This window comes from Staurois parvus, unplaced genomic scaffold (assembly GCF_062004578.1).
Source record: "Staurois parvus isolate SC_StPar_1 unplaced genomic scaffold, SC_StPar_1.0 ptg000717l, whole genome shotgun sequence".
NCBI lineage: Eukaryota > Metazoa > Chordata > Amphibia > Anura > Ranidae > Staurois > Staurois parvus.
Window position 1 is genome coordinate 1,182,368 of NW_028318513.1, and position 15,399 is coordinate 1,197,766.

Sequence of the window (15,399 nt, forward strand, 5' to 3'; positions counted from 1 at the left end):
ATACATTTTTTCTCTGTACCAATCATCTTCCTATGGCGAGTGATCTCTGGTGATCCTGGAGGTTGGAGGCTGATTTTAACTACGGTTTGGAGTTCTGAGGCATATATCTATACCTGCACTGGGGGATTTCCACCTAAACCTGGTGATTGGAAGCTGAATTGATTGGGTCTAGGATTCCAAAACCCATAATTAGGGCATTTTTTTCATCATTATCTGGTGAGTGCGGTATGCGATCTGAACACTAACGGGTGTGAACACAGGTCAAGGGTCTTGGAATAAGGACTTTTAATTTCACTCTACTCACCATATTCATCTCAATAATATTTTTTGGAGTAGGACTATCCAATTAATATTATATATATTATACATTTTGTATGATTTTTATTTATCGTATATATTTTTTTTGAGTATTTATTTGCGCTGTTTTGATGTTTTTTGTTATTTTATTAGTGTTTACACTAAGAAGCAGCAGCATTTATTTGGGAATTATCTCACAATGTTTGGCGCTGGTGTTTTTTGTATATATAAAAAACATGTTTTACTTAACAATCACTTGAAGAGTTTGCCTATTAGTCTTCTTCAGTTTACTACAGCAGTTTGGGAGATCTGTTTTTCAGTATGGTGGTGTCTGTAGCAATGATAGTCCTGCAACCTCCAGAATATTCCCTCTAACGGTTACCCCGCTCCCACGTTTACCTGTCATTCAGTGTGAGTCCCTGGACAGGACATGTCATGTTCAGCAGGCAGCATTTTTTTTTTTTTGTGCAGTTCTGCTTTTCTTTTTAATTAAAGGATTTGGAAAAAACTGTGTGTGTGTTTTTACTAACTTTGACCACTTTTTTAGTGAATGAGCAGGGGTACCGAAAGGCCTGGTAAGGACTGGGGAGGATCCCTACCTTGTTTTTTTTCTTTTTATAAACCAGCATTTATTTTTTTTACATTATGAGTCATGGTTGTTAAAGACACTGCGGCTGGCTTGCCAGCCCACTCCCTAACAACCAGCTATTCTTCGCACAGAATTCAGATCACAGCAATATTTTTGATTTGATTTGAATTTCAAATACATCTGAAAATTTAGAGGCCCTTAGAAAATGAATACATGAAACAACATTAAATGAAACAAAATTCTGAAATTGAATCATTTGAATGTAATGAATGCAACTAAATGAAATGATCAACATAACAAATCTATCTGAAATTAAATTTTTTCATTCTGCACATGTCTAGAAACTATTATCCGCTGTATCCCAACAATAACCCAAATGCAGGATTTACAAGATGGATCAAACTAAACTGGGGCCTTTCCCCTCCAGTGTCCTCTAGTGGCACAAATGCATATTTTTCTTGTTTGAGAACTGCATCAAGAGTACAATGTTACTTGTATTGTATTCCAGGATTTGTTTGTTTGAAGCTGAGAGAACTTGTAATAATTAAGGCTTTACATAAAGTCTCAGAAATCTTTCATTAGGCTCTTCATGTTGTATACTTTGAATATCATGTCATAGATACTTTATTTATCATTGCAAAAGAACATATTCCAAACTGCTTGTTTTTTTTAAATTTTTCCAGAAAAAAAAAACGTCCCTCCCCTCCAATTTTTCAGTTTTTTTCCAGGCCTTCCAATCTCTACTCTAGAACACATTTTTTTCTTTTTTTCCGTGGGACTTGGGAGTAAAGGATATGTAGAGTATGCACAGGTTGTCGCTTAACCACTTCCCAACCACACTATAGCTGAAAGACAGCTACAGTGCAGTTGTCCAGTTCTGGGAAGGCGTCCATGGATGTCCTCCCAGAATGTGCCCCCTGCGCGCCCCCAGCGCTGTCGGTGATCGCTGTGTCCTACAGACACAGCTGATCACGTGATTAGGTAAAAGGCCAATCACAGCCGGCCTTTTACCACATGATCAGCTATGTCCAATGACACAGTAGATCACACTGCAAACACAATTGCCAGTTAAAGGCAGCACTTTCCTCATGCTGTCAAAACGTGAGGAAAGTATTGCCGATAACTGGCAAATGTGACAGGGGAGATCTGCACTGATTATCAGTGCCACCCAGCAGTGCCCAGAAATGCCGCCCATCAGTGCCCAGCAGTGTCACCCATCAGTGCCCAGCAGTTGCGCCCAGCAGTGCCACCCAGCAGTGCCCAACAATGTCACCCAGCAGTGCTGCCCAACAGTGCCACCCAGCAGTGCCGCCAGTCAGTGCCCATCAGTTCTGCCAGTCAGTGCCATCTGTCAGTGCTTTCAGTCAGTGCTATCAGTCAGTGTCACCAGTCAGTGCCACCTATCAGTGCCCATCATTGCTGCTATCAGTGCCCATCATTGCTGTATATCAGTGCATCATCAGTGAGTCCTCATCAATGCCCACCAGTGCCACCTCAGCAGCGCCACCTCATCAGTGCCCATCAGTGCTACCTATCAGTGCCGCCTCATCGGTGCCCATCAGTGCTGCCTGTCAGTGCACATCAGTGCTGCCTATCAGTGCAGCCTCATCTATGCACATCAGTAAAGGAGAAACATTACCTGTTTGCAAAATGTTTTAGAAGCAAAGAAAACTTTTTTTGTAATTTTTTGCATTTTTTTGTTTATAGTGCAAAAAATAAAAACACCAGCGGTGAGCAAATACCAACAAAAGAAAGCTCTATTTGTGTGAGAAAAATGCTAAAAATTTCATATGGGTACAGTGTTGCATGACTGTGCAATTGTCATTCAAAGTGCAACAGAGCTGAAAGCTGAAAATTGGCCTTGGGAGGAAGAGGGGGGGAGAGTGCCTGGTAGGCAAATGATTAAACTTCATTCCCACTGGGACTTCTGTGGTTAGCTTTTATAACTGCTGGATAAGTTGTCTGTGACGTATGAACAGCTTTTATGCCTCATAGATCGTTTTTCTCTCTGTTTAGATGTTCCTGCTTTAAAACAGGTTTAGCCATTTTTAGCCTTGTTTAGCAGTGTTTAATTGGATCCTTGATGCAAATAATTTTATTTTCTCTAAATGTACAGTATGAATATTTGTGCTTGGTAAACTCGTGCGATAATTTGGTGCAACATAAAAATTTGGAACTACACTTATTGTATTCGCCAGGGGCTGTTCTTTTATAAAATGCATAGCCAATCTTCAGGCCTAAAATGAACTTTTAGACACATGCAAAAAAAAAGCAAAAATGGCGTAAGGTGTACAAGGATTATTTTTTGAGAACGAGGATATCATTTTGTTTCTCTTTAACTGTCAGCTTGGCTGACACTTCGTCCAGTACAGGCGTGTGATGTGTTTTTCACCAGTAGGGCTGGACACGGCAATGTCATCCAGGTAGGTGACGGTGAATGCTTTCAGCCCTTCCAGCAGGTAATTTACAAACCTCTGGAAAGGGTTTGGTGTGTTCTTCATCTTAGTCAACATCACTGTAAACTAGAAAAACCTCGGCGATGGGGCTGGGTGACGTCACAACGTATTATAGCAGTAACAGTACACTATACACAGGAACCGTGGCGCCGCAGAAGTTGTAATGAAACATTTAAGTTATATGTATGTATTTGCCTGGTGTGGTTTAGCACCTTTATAATGTGAGCGCACAATTGTGAATTAGGAGAGAGAAAAATACATGTTTTAAAGGATAAAATGCTATTTAGTCTTTTCTTTTAACATGTGTGATTCTGAGTGGGAGGTGAAGACCAGAGAGTGCTCTTAAAGGCATAATGTGTTTATCATCAGGAGGTGATTCCTTGTAATCATAGAAAGGAAGGGAGTATCAACACAGGAAGAGTTATCAGATCCAAGGAACATTTTCCAGTCCATATAGAGGTTTAAATATGAATGGCCCAAAACTGCCATATCCCTATTAAAGTTCAACTCAACATTTGACATGGTGGGATTTTGCAGGCACAAGTTTATTTTCTCCTAAAAAATACAGTTTATTTGTACAAAAATCCATTAAAATATAACATATTCATCAACTTAATGTCCAAAACCTCAGTCAATTTACATTCCATCTCAAATACAATATACTGTAAATTGCGAGTGTAGATTCTGAAAAGCTCAATGTGTTTCTTGGATTTGATCCACTTCATCAGGATCTAGAGATGAATGTTTCTATATAACAAAAATTTACAAATTATCAAAACAGATTATATTCCATCAAATACAAGTGTATGGTGTCATGTTAGGGTTTTACCTGAAACAGGCCATATGAAAAAAAGAACTGTCAGAGGCCCAGGCCAGAGGAGAAAACCTGAAGACTGGACTTTCAATTAAATTATATTTATTTAAGTCCATATAGAGGGACAAAAGCTTTATTAGACCCTGCAGATAATTATTATTATTATACAGGATTTATATAGTGCCAACAGTTTGCTCAGTGCTTTACAATATAAAGGAAGAGAATACAGCAACAATACAGTTCAATACAAGAGGGATAGGAGGGCCCTGCTCCTTGGAGCTTACAATCTAGGAGGGAGGGGTTAGTGGTACAATAGATAATTACTGTGGGGGATGGACTGGTAGGAAGAGTAGAAGATTCCATTATTAGCTGAGGGCAGGATAAGCTTCTCTGAAGAGATAGGTTTTCAGAGATCGCCTAAAAGTGAGCAGAGTAGGCGATAGTCTCATAAATTAGGGTAGAGAGTTCCAGAGGATGGGGGAAGCTCTGGAGAAGTCCTGGAGACGAGCATGGGAGGAGGAGACAAGGGAGCTAGAGATCAGGAAGTCTTGCAAGGAGCGGAGAGTACAGTTTGGGTGATATTTGGAGACAAGATTGCTGATGTAATTTGGGGCAGAGTTATAAATGGCTTTATATGTTATTGTTAATGTTTTGAATTTTATCTGTTGGGCAATGGGAAGCCAGTGGAGGGATTGGCAGAGAGGGGTGGCAGATACAGAACGGTTAGTAAGGTGGATGAGTCTGGCAGCAGCATTCATGATAGACTGAAGTGGGGATACCCTGCGATGAGGTAGGCCAATGAGGAGGGAGTTACAATAGTCAAGGTGAGAGATAACAAGGGAGTGAATAAGTTGCTTAGTGGTTTCCAAGGTTAAGAACGGCCGTATCTTGGAGATGTTGCGGAGGTGAAGTCTACAAGATTTGGACAGCGATTGGATTTGGGGCTGAAAGGACAGATGGGAGTCTAGGATTACACCTAGCACCCTGGCATGAGGGGAGGAACTGGTGGTTGTATTATTGATTTTGATGGAGAAGTCAGGGGAGGGGGCACGGGCTGGAGGGAATACTAAGAGCTCAGTTTTGGAAAGATTGAGTTTGAGGAAGTGGAGTGACATCCATGCCGATATGTTGCTTAGTAGGTTAGTAATGCGAGAGGAGACTGAAGGGGTGAGGTGAGGGGTAGAAAGATAGATTTGTGTGTCATCAGCATAGAGATGGTACTTAAAGCCATGGGAATTTATCAAGTGACCAAGGGAGTAGGTGTAGATGGAGAAGAGTAGGGGCCCAAGGACAGAACCTTGAGGAACCCTACAGAGAGGGAGTGAAGAGGAGGAGGCAGAGTTATAGGTAACACTGAAGGAGTGCTGCGATAGGTAGGAGGAGAACCAGGAGAGAGCAGAGTCTCTGAGGCCAAGAGAGTGGAGGTTTTTGAGGAGGAGGGGATGGTCAACCTTATCAAAAGCCGCAGAGAGGTCAAGTAGTAAGAGTATGGAGTAGTGGCCATTGGTTTTAGCAGTTAGTCGATTATTAGTGAGTTTTAGTAGTGCAGTTTCAGTGGAGTGTAGTGAGCAAAAGCCAGACTGTAAAGGGTCAAGAAGGTTGTTGTCAGTGAGGTAGGAGCTCAGGCGATTATAAACTAGGCGTTCTGAGAGTTTAGAGGTAAATGGGAACAGGGAGATGGGTCTTAAGTTATTCAGGTTGGTGGGGTCCAGGGAGGGCTTTTTAAGTATGGCGGTTGTGCCAGTCAGTACCCAGCAGTTGCGCCAGTCAATGCATAGCAGTGCCACCAGTCAGTGCCCAGCAGTGATGCCAATCAGTGCCACCTATCAGTTCTGTCTATCAGTACCCATCATCAGTGCCGCCTATCAGTGCCACCTATCAGTGCCGCCTATCTGTGACACCTCATTAGTGCTGCCTATCAGTGCTGCCTATCAGTGCCCTTCAGTGCCGCCTATCAGTGCCCATCAGTGCCGCCTATCAGTGCCCATCAGTGCTGCCTCATCAATGCACATCAGTGAAGGAGAAAAATTACCTGTTTGAAAAATTGTATAATAGAAACAAAGAAAACATTTTTTCAAAATTTTTTGCACTTTTTTGTTTATAGCACAAAAAGTAAAGCGCCCAGCGGCAATTAAATACCACCAAAAGAAAGCTCTATTTGTGAGAAAAATATTTTAAAAGATTTGGGTACAATCTTGCATGACCACGCAATTGTCAATCAAAGTGTGACAGTGCTGAAAGCTGAAAATTGTCCTGGTAAAGAAGGGGGTATAAGTGCCCAGTAGGCAAGTGGTTAAAGATGTGAGTGAGGGAGCATAGGACGGAAGAAGAGGGTGACCGTAGTAGTTGCGAGGGGACAGGATCCTGGGGGCAGGTAGTGAGATGGGCTTCTGAGAAAACCTTAGTGACCTCTTCGGTAGTAGCAAGGTCAAAAGATTAAAGTGTTGAGGGAGGTTTAGTATAGGGTATGTTAAGTGGGACGGATGTCTGTGCAGTGGAGATGCCCCTATAAATTGCGTCAATCTTGTTTTTGAAATAATTTGCAATCTCGTGAGCAATGAGTGAGGTGCTGGGTAGAGGTGAAGGTGGAGAAAGTAGAGAGTTAAAAGTAGAGAAGAGATGATGAGGACTGGATGATAAGCTATTGATGAGAGTGACCAAGTAGGCTTGTTTGGCAGCATGGAGGGAGGAATTGTATGTTAAGAAAGCAGATTTATATAGGGTGAATGCTTGGTGAGATTTGGTTTTACGCCACAATCGCTCCAGCGCACAACTATGTCGTTTAAGATTTCTGGTGTCGTCAGTCTGCAAAGGTTGTAACGGTCGGGGCCTGATGCTTCGTGTTGTTAGAGGAGCAAGTGAGTCTAATGTGGATGAAAGTGAACTGTTGTAGACAGCAGTGGCCTGGTCAGGGCAGGACGGGAGAGATTCTGTCAGAGTTGGTCAGTTGCAGAGTGGAAAGGAGCAGGGTTCAAGTTGCGAAGGTTTCTGCGGGTAATTGTTTGCTGCTTGGAGGGTGTTTGAAGATGAGGACACTGTGAAGGTGATGAGATTGTGATCAGAGAGAGGAAAGGAGGTGTTTGTGAGGTTGTAGGGAGTGCAAAGATGGGAGAAAACAAGGTCTAATGTATTCCCATCAGAGTGAGTGGAGGACTGTATACATTGTGCTAATGCAAAAGATGATCTTAGGTTGAAGAGTTGGGATGTAGCCGGGTTGACATTAATGGGGATATTAAAATCTCCAAGAATGATAGTGGGTAGTTCAGAGGAGAGAAAGTAGGGTAGCCAGGCAGAGAAATCATCAAGAAAGCGGGACACGGGTCCAGGAGGCTGATAGATCACTGCAATCCTCAGAGAAATGGGATAAAACAACTGAATGCAGTAAGTCTCAAAAGAAGAGAAGCATAGAGAGGGAGGGTTAGGGAGGACTTAAAAGGTGCTCAGTGGGGATAGAAGCAAACCAACCCTTCCTCCTTTCCGACCTTTGGGTCTGGGTGAGTGGGTCCAGAGGAGGCCTCCATAGGAAAGTGCTGCGGGAGAAGCAGAATGTGATGCTTGAAGCCAGGTTTCTGTAATTGCTAGTAGGTTAAGGGAGTAGGAGACAAAAAGGTCATGGACAGAGGTGAGCTTATTACAGACAGATAGGGCATTCCAGAGCGCACATGAAAAAGGGAGGGTGGTTTTTTGGAGCATGGGGATTGATATTAAATTGAGGGGATTCCCAGAAGAAAGGGGATGCCTGGTGTGGGGGAAAGATACTGGAGGACCTGGGTTTGGGGAGATATCGCTAAAGGTTAGGAGAAGAAGAAGGGTGAGGAAAGTAACATGGGAGCGGGATGTACACAAGTGTAAATGCCTTCCAGTCCTGTTTGGGACAGCAGGTGAGTGAAGTATCAGCAGGAGGTGATGAGAGCAGTAGTAGGGAGATGGTAGCAGTGAGGATAAAATGTGTAATCTTTGGGGTGGAACAGATGGGTAAGGAAAGGAGATTTTGGGAACGCAGGATAGTAATATGAAAAGGAGGAATAGACGGGACATATTAAGAGGTAAGTGGAGTGGGACTCAGACTTGTAGAAGATGTGTCCCAGGGTGTTTGCTTGCAGTCCATCCAGCGTGCAGTAGAGTTCTTTGTTGTATCTTCCTGCTGCTTGAGTTAACCTGCTTTAGTTAAACTGCTGTGTTCAACTGATGCTTCACACTCCTGCAAAAACCGCACTCACACATCAAACTGCACTTCATCTGTGACTGTGCCCCCCTATCTGTGACCTCCCCCCATAAGCAGAAGCTGAAAATGTAAGGTCATTGTGACCAGGTGAGAGCACAGCTGGTGGTGATCACAAGTTTACTGCAAGCATGTTGGGTGGAAGATCAATGAAACGCAGGATTACTAAGAGACTATAGTATATCTAATATACAGTATGTGAATACTACACAAGAAACTGGATTGTTGAAAGATTTTTAATATAATTTGTAATAAGTTTTGATTATCATTTCTAATAAGTACTTGTGGATACATTTGTATGGTGTAAGGTTTATATACATTGATTAATTGATATACTGATTGAGAAGCGCTGCACTACCCATATAAAAGAAAAATATATTTGAAATATATTTAAAAATATTCTTCCCAAATATAGTGACATATATTTAAAATACTAAAATTTTGTCCATATTCAATATATATATATATATATATATATATATATATATATATATATATATATATACACACTGCATGTTGAAATGCATTTTTATTTAAAAATATATGAAAAATATTTTAAAAAATACATTTCAAATATACTGTATGTCTTTACAAATACAAATCTAATTTTTGCAATGCATTTACAAGTATATATAAAAATGACTTTTTTATATGTTATAAAATATCTGAATATATTTAAAAAATATATATTTTTTAAATATATTAAAAAGTAATTTTAAGATATATTCTTACATATATCTGTAAATGCATTCTAAAAATGTAGATTTGTATTTTTAAAGACACACAATATATTTGAAATGTATTTTTCAAAATATTTTACATATATTTTGTAATAAAAATACATTTCAACATGCTGTATATATATATATATATATATATATATATATATATATATAGAAATATATTGAATATGGCCAAAATTGTAGTATTTCAAATATATCACTATATTTGGGAAGAATATTTTTAAAATATATTTTACTTCCATGTGGGTATGTTTATATGTTATCTTGTTATCTTCAGTTTTTCACGCATTTTTTTATAGTTTTGGGTTTGTTGGATTGTTGAAACACATTGCTCATAGCAGCTCACAAAACACATTCAGCTATATTGGTTAGAGGATGAACCCCTTTGTCTACATTGTGAACTGCAACATAGGTCTTTCCTAGCTTTCACAGTTAAGAAACAGTTACAATGTGCTGCAAGCACCTCCGGCAGCTGAATTTCCTGTGTGGAAGAGAGGCTTGGGTTGACCTTGAGGTCTGCTCCCAACGCCTGAATGTCAGCTAACAAGTCTAACAGTGGGTTTGTCTCTTCTTGTTCAGGCCGACTGCAAACTGACATTACACATGCTGCTCTTTAATGGTGTGCCTTTAACCCTTTCGCTGCTACCAACTAATGGCATTTTACACACACTCTGAAGAGCTGTTCTTTCATGGCATACCTTTTAACTCTTTTGCTGCTACAGACTTATGGCATTTTACACGCACTCTGAAGAGCTGGGCTTTCAGATTTACATACTGGCTGTATGAAAACAAAACAAAAAAAACCTAAACTAAAGACTAAAAAACTAACAGTATATGGCCAGCTTTAGTTACACATTCCCTGCTTCCTCATTCTCTCTGGTTACTTTTTCTTTTGCCTCATGGTGTACAGTGCTCCTTAAAGTGGAGATCCAACTGAAAAAAAAAAAATTTCAGTAGCTACAAAAATTATAGCTGCTGACTTTTAAAATACAGCCACTAACCTGTCCCTCGGTCCAGCGGTGTACTCACCAACACAGGTTTCGTCTTCTCTCCCTGGTGCCGGCATCTTCAATGTGGGCACCCGGCTGTGACAGCTTACGGCTTCACAGCCGAATGCCCACTGTGCATGCGTGAGAAATGCTGCACTTTGTAAATGGCCCCGTAGTCTTCTGGGACCTGTCACGTGCCCCAGAAGACTACAGGGAGGGAGGGTGGAGGAGGACAACTTCCATTTCCGATCACCTAGGCGATTGCAGCGGAAGTGGGAGGGGGTACCTGTCAAATTTGCGCCAATCCTTAATGGGGAGTGGGGGACAAAGGCTTAAAGCGGAACTTTCCCTTTTGGGTGGAGCTCCACTTTAAAGTGTTATATCTCTAAATGCGCAGTATGATTGCGCATCTGGTGAGTGCGCAGTCTTTACACTTTTTCTTTATCACCAATCATTGGGACCAGCAATTTGGATCCAGAAGACCTCTAGGCACCTTAACACTTGGACTTATAGCTGACACCTGTGCACATGGCGAGTCACTGATTAGTGACGCATTACACCTATTTATTGTATATGCATTTGCACTATGTCACTTTATCACTTATTCTGGGACTGTCACCATTATTATTGATATACTGATGCTTTTATCGTCATATCTATAAGTGGATATATGATATATGGTTTTACAGTTGCAAGAAAAAGTATGTGAACCCCTTGGGATTACGTGGAGTTTTGCATGAATTGGGCATAAAATGTGCTCTGAACGTCATCTAAGTCACAACAATAGAAGAACACAGTCTGCTGAACATAATACTACACAAACATTAGATGTTGCCATGGTTTAATTGCACATAACATGTAAACATTCACAGTGCAGGGAGGAAAAAGTATGTGAGGCCCTAGCTTAATGACTTCTCCCAGAGCTAATTGGAGCCAGGAGTGAGCCAACCTTGACTCCAATCAGTGTGATGATATTGGATGTGTTGCTGACAGCTGTCCTGCCCTTAAAAAACACACACCTGTTTTGGGTTTACTGGTTTCAAGAAGCACTGTCTGATGTGAACCATGCCTCACAGAAAAGAGCTCTCAGAAGACCTACGATCAAGAATGGAGAAAGTTTAGCACTGTTGCTACTCTCCCTAGGCGTGGTCGTCCTGTAAAAATGACTGCAAGAGCACAGCGCAGAATGCTGCATGAGGTAAAAAAGAATCCCAGAGTGTCAGCTAAAGACCTACAGAAATCTCTGGCACATGCTAACATTTTTGTTGACACATCTACAATAAGGAAAACATTAAACAAGAATGGAGTACATGGGAGGACACCACGGAGGAAGCCATTGCTGTCCAAAAAGAATATTGCAGCACGTTTGAAGTTTGCAAAAGAGCACCTGGATGTTCCACAGCACTACTGGCAAAATATACTGTGGACAGATGAAACCAAGATTGAGTTGTTTGGGAAGAACACACAACACTATGTGTGGAGAAAAAAAGGCATAGCACACCAACATCAAAACCTCATCCCCACTGTAAAACATGGCGGAGGGAGCATCATGGTTTGGGGCTGCTTTGCTGCCTCAGGGCCTGGACGGATTGTTGTCATTGATGGGAAAATTAATTCCAGAGTTTATCAAGACATTTTGCAGGAAAAGTACGACCATCTGTCCATCAACTGAAGCTCTGCAGAGGATGGGTGATGCAACAGGACAATGACCCAAAGCATACAAGTAATTCAACAAAACAATGGCTGCAACAGCACAGAATACGCCTTCTGGAGTTGCCCAGTCAGAGTCCTGACCTCAACCCGATTGAAATACTGTGGCATGACCTTAAGAGAGCGATTCACACCAGACATCCCAAGAATATTGCTACACTGAAACAGTTTTGTGAAGAGGAGTGGTCCAAAATTACTCCAGATCGTTGTGCAGGTCTGATCTGCAACTACAGGAAACGTTTGCTGCCAAAGGAGAGTCAACCAGTTATTAAGTCCAAAGGTTCACATACTTTTTCCTCCCTGCACTGTGAATGTTTACATGTTATGTGCAATTAAACCATGGCAACATCTAATGTTTGTGTAGTATTATGTTCAGCAGACTGTGTTCTTCTATTGTTGTGACTTAGATGATGTTCAGAGCACATTTTATGCCCAATTCATGCAAAACTCCACGTAATCCCAAGGGGTTCACATACTTTTTCTTGCAACTGTATTTTCATTTATCTTACCACAATCATTTTTACTAGTGTCTATTATTTTTATTTTGAGCGCTATACCCTGCTGCATTATTGTCTATTTTGGAGGTTTTTGGTACCTTTGGTGTTTAGTAGCTTACTGACTTTTAGCGCTCACTTTACCCCTCTTTTATATTATTTACAGTATATTCACTATTTATGTTCAGATTTTTAGAGTTTTTTTTATGATTCTATGATTTTATATGATCTGAGACTTTTTTTTTTTATTGTATGAACACTGCTATTCACATAAACACTGTATGATTGCATTTGTCACTTATGCTTTAACGCTGCACTTACATTTGAAAAAATAATAAATGCAAATTTTTTTGCAGGTAAAAAAATGTGCATTTATTATTTTTTTTGTTTCTGAAGCCTCTAAAGCATTGCACCAGCAATTAGCAGATTGCTCGTGCCATGCAGGTCTCCTGCAGATCTGTCAGTATATCTGCTTGCTGTACGGGATGTACGGTCAAGCAGATATACTGACAGGAAGACTCAATGAACTACCACGGAGCTCCACAGCGCCGAGGTAGTTCATTGAGAACTACAAGCCAACAGCCGCATAGGCTGTTGGAACTCGTAGTGTTCTCATTCACAGAGGATGGGGGGGTTATGTGGGGGCTGAATATGGGTGTAACATGTTATACAAAGTGAACTTATCCTTTAAATTGAAGGGGCTGCCTTATCCAAAAGCCCCTTTATTGGCTCTTCTAAGCCAGCTGACCTAAGTTCAAAGGCCAGGCAGCGCATTATGGTTACAAAGGATTTGGTCTAGTGAATGTCCACATTGATTTGCCAGGACTCTGAATTTTAAAAGCGCTGGTTTCACCATGAGCCCACGATAGCAGCGAATGTAAACCTCATTCCTATCTGTAGTCATAGATTTCTAATTGCAATTGACAACCAGTTTTGTGTAAAAAAACAAAATCTAAAAGCTGCTTATTTGCTGATTTTGTAATCATGTGACATACTACATTGTACATGACCATAAAACATTCCAGATTATTTTCATCACAAAGCAGAATAAGAAAATATCTCTGTTCTAGCCATTAGGTGGCACTGTGACCTCTTCTACATCACTTTCCTATCTGAAACCTTTTTTTTTTTTTTTTTTCAATTATTCTCCCTTTTCCTCCCAAACCTAATAAATAGGAATGGCACTGCAGCCAGATATGATCCTTGCTCTGCTATCAGTGAGAGACCGAACTTCAGCTCCACATTTCTTTCTATCACACGTCGTCACATTTGATGAAATGAATTGTGCTGTAACAACAGCATAATAAAGAAACCGCACAAATGATGCTAATAATCCAACATTATTCAATGCAATTTTGCTTTTCTAATTTTTAATATTCACATGTAGTAGAATTCCCAATTTGCTAGTTAACTTTTTGTATCTATTTAGAATTTTTGGAACTAAAAGAAAAATGCTGTTTTTGCATAATCATATAATTTTATTGTTGATAAGGTTTTATCCCAACAGCTGAACAATAAGTCCACATGCACATGTGAATTTTAAAAACGCCGGTAGCTTTAGCTATATAAAGTCACGTTAAAAATGCTAGTTTTCCCGCATTTATTAGTGTTTTTGCATTAGCCATGTTTTTCTGCGTTTGCAGTTTTTAGCGTAATAAATACAAATTTTGCTCAAAAAATACCAAAAACGCTGGTTTGCCATGTTTTACTGCATTTTTCTATGTTTACCAGCATTAGAGAATTTTTACAGCTAAAAAACTCATCTAAAAACCCACTAGTTCTGGGTTTTTATTCCAGCCAAAAAAACGCCCCTGCCAAAAAATGCTGATTAACCTCCCTGATATGATTATTTCAGATTTTTGGTGCTGAAAGCGGTACCATTATTTTGCATGGAAATATGTAGTTTTTTTATTGTAGGCCTGTCATTTTTAGGAATAACTCACTGAAATCTGTCCGAACAACAGTCTAGTAAACATCCCGGGTATGACAAAACTTGAAATATGAAATCATAAATTATAATTTAATAAATAATCATAAAAAATAATAATATAATAACAAATTTAATTCAATAATATAATCAAACCAAAAACACTGAAATTTGAAATATAACGCCAAGTTCGCACATCACTGAGCAAAGTCGCAAAATCGTTTTCAATGTCTGATGACGAATTTCCCCACGAATCATTATCACTCAATTCTGCAAGTAGTTCTAATTTACTATCGCTGTTCTCTAGCTGGTCTAAAACCGCTTTTGACCTAAAGGGACGCTTTTTGGACGCCATGGATATTTCTCAGTTTCCAGGCAGAAAGAACAGTCAAAATACAGGCAGGGCACAGGACAAAGCACTCGGGACAAAATGTATGTGAAATGCTTTGAAACAGCAATGTTTTGCTATGTAATAATTGTTTTAAAAAAATGACATTTTTTAAAACTTTCAAATTTGCCGCCAGTTCCGGCGCCTGTACGTCCCGACGTCACAGGGACCAGAACACGGAAGCCAGATTCCGGCATCGGCTGGATGAGATGGCCGGGGACGCTGCAGGGGACACATCGCGGGAGCCAAGGACAAGGTAAGCGCTGCAGGGAATCCCTGAGCAACGCCGCATGGGAAGCCCGAGTGTAGCTCGGGGTTACTGCTCTTGGTACTAAAACTTTACCCCGAGCTACACTCCCAATCAGTGATCTCATGAACGGAACCTCACACAGAGGTCCCGTACAGCGATCAGTGTTCCGCTGTGTCCGGAGTGATGGCCCACAAGCAGTGAATGTGGAGGCCGTTTATAAACAGCCACCTGCTTCGGGAGCGCTCCTGTCCAGCCTTTTATGTACATGGGCCGAATGGGAAGTGGTTAAAGAAGAACATAAATTGGATTGTTTGCTTAAAACGTACAAAATACCTGGATATTCACATTGTACTGTACTTATTAGCACTTGCTATTTAAAAATGGCACCTGTGCTAGATGTTCTAAATCTGGTTTCAGAGGTATAGCTTGGAAATTTTAATGCTGGCGGGACTAAAAGGACAGGGCTGCTACTGGACGTTGCTGTAGATCATGTTTTGATATGGTCCAGAAACATTTAAAC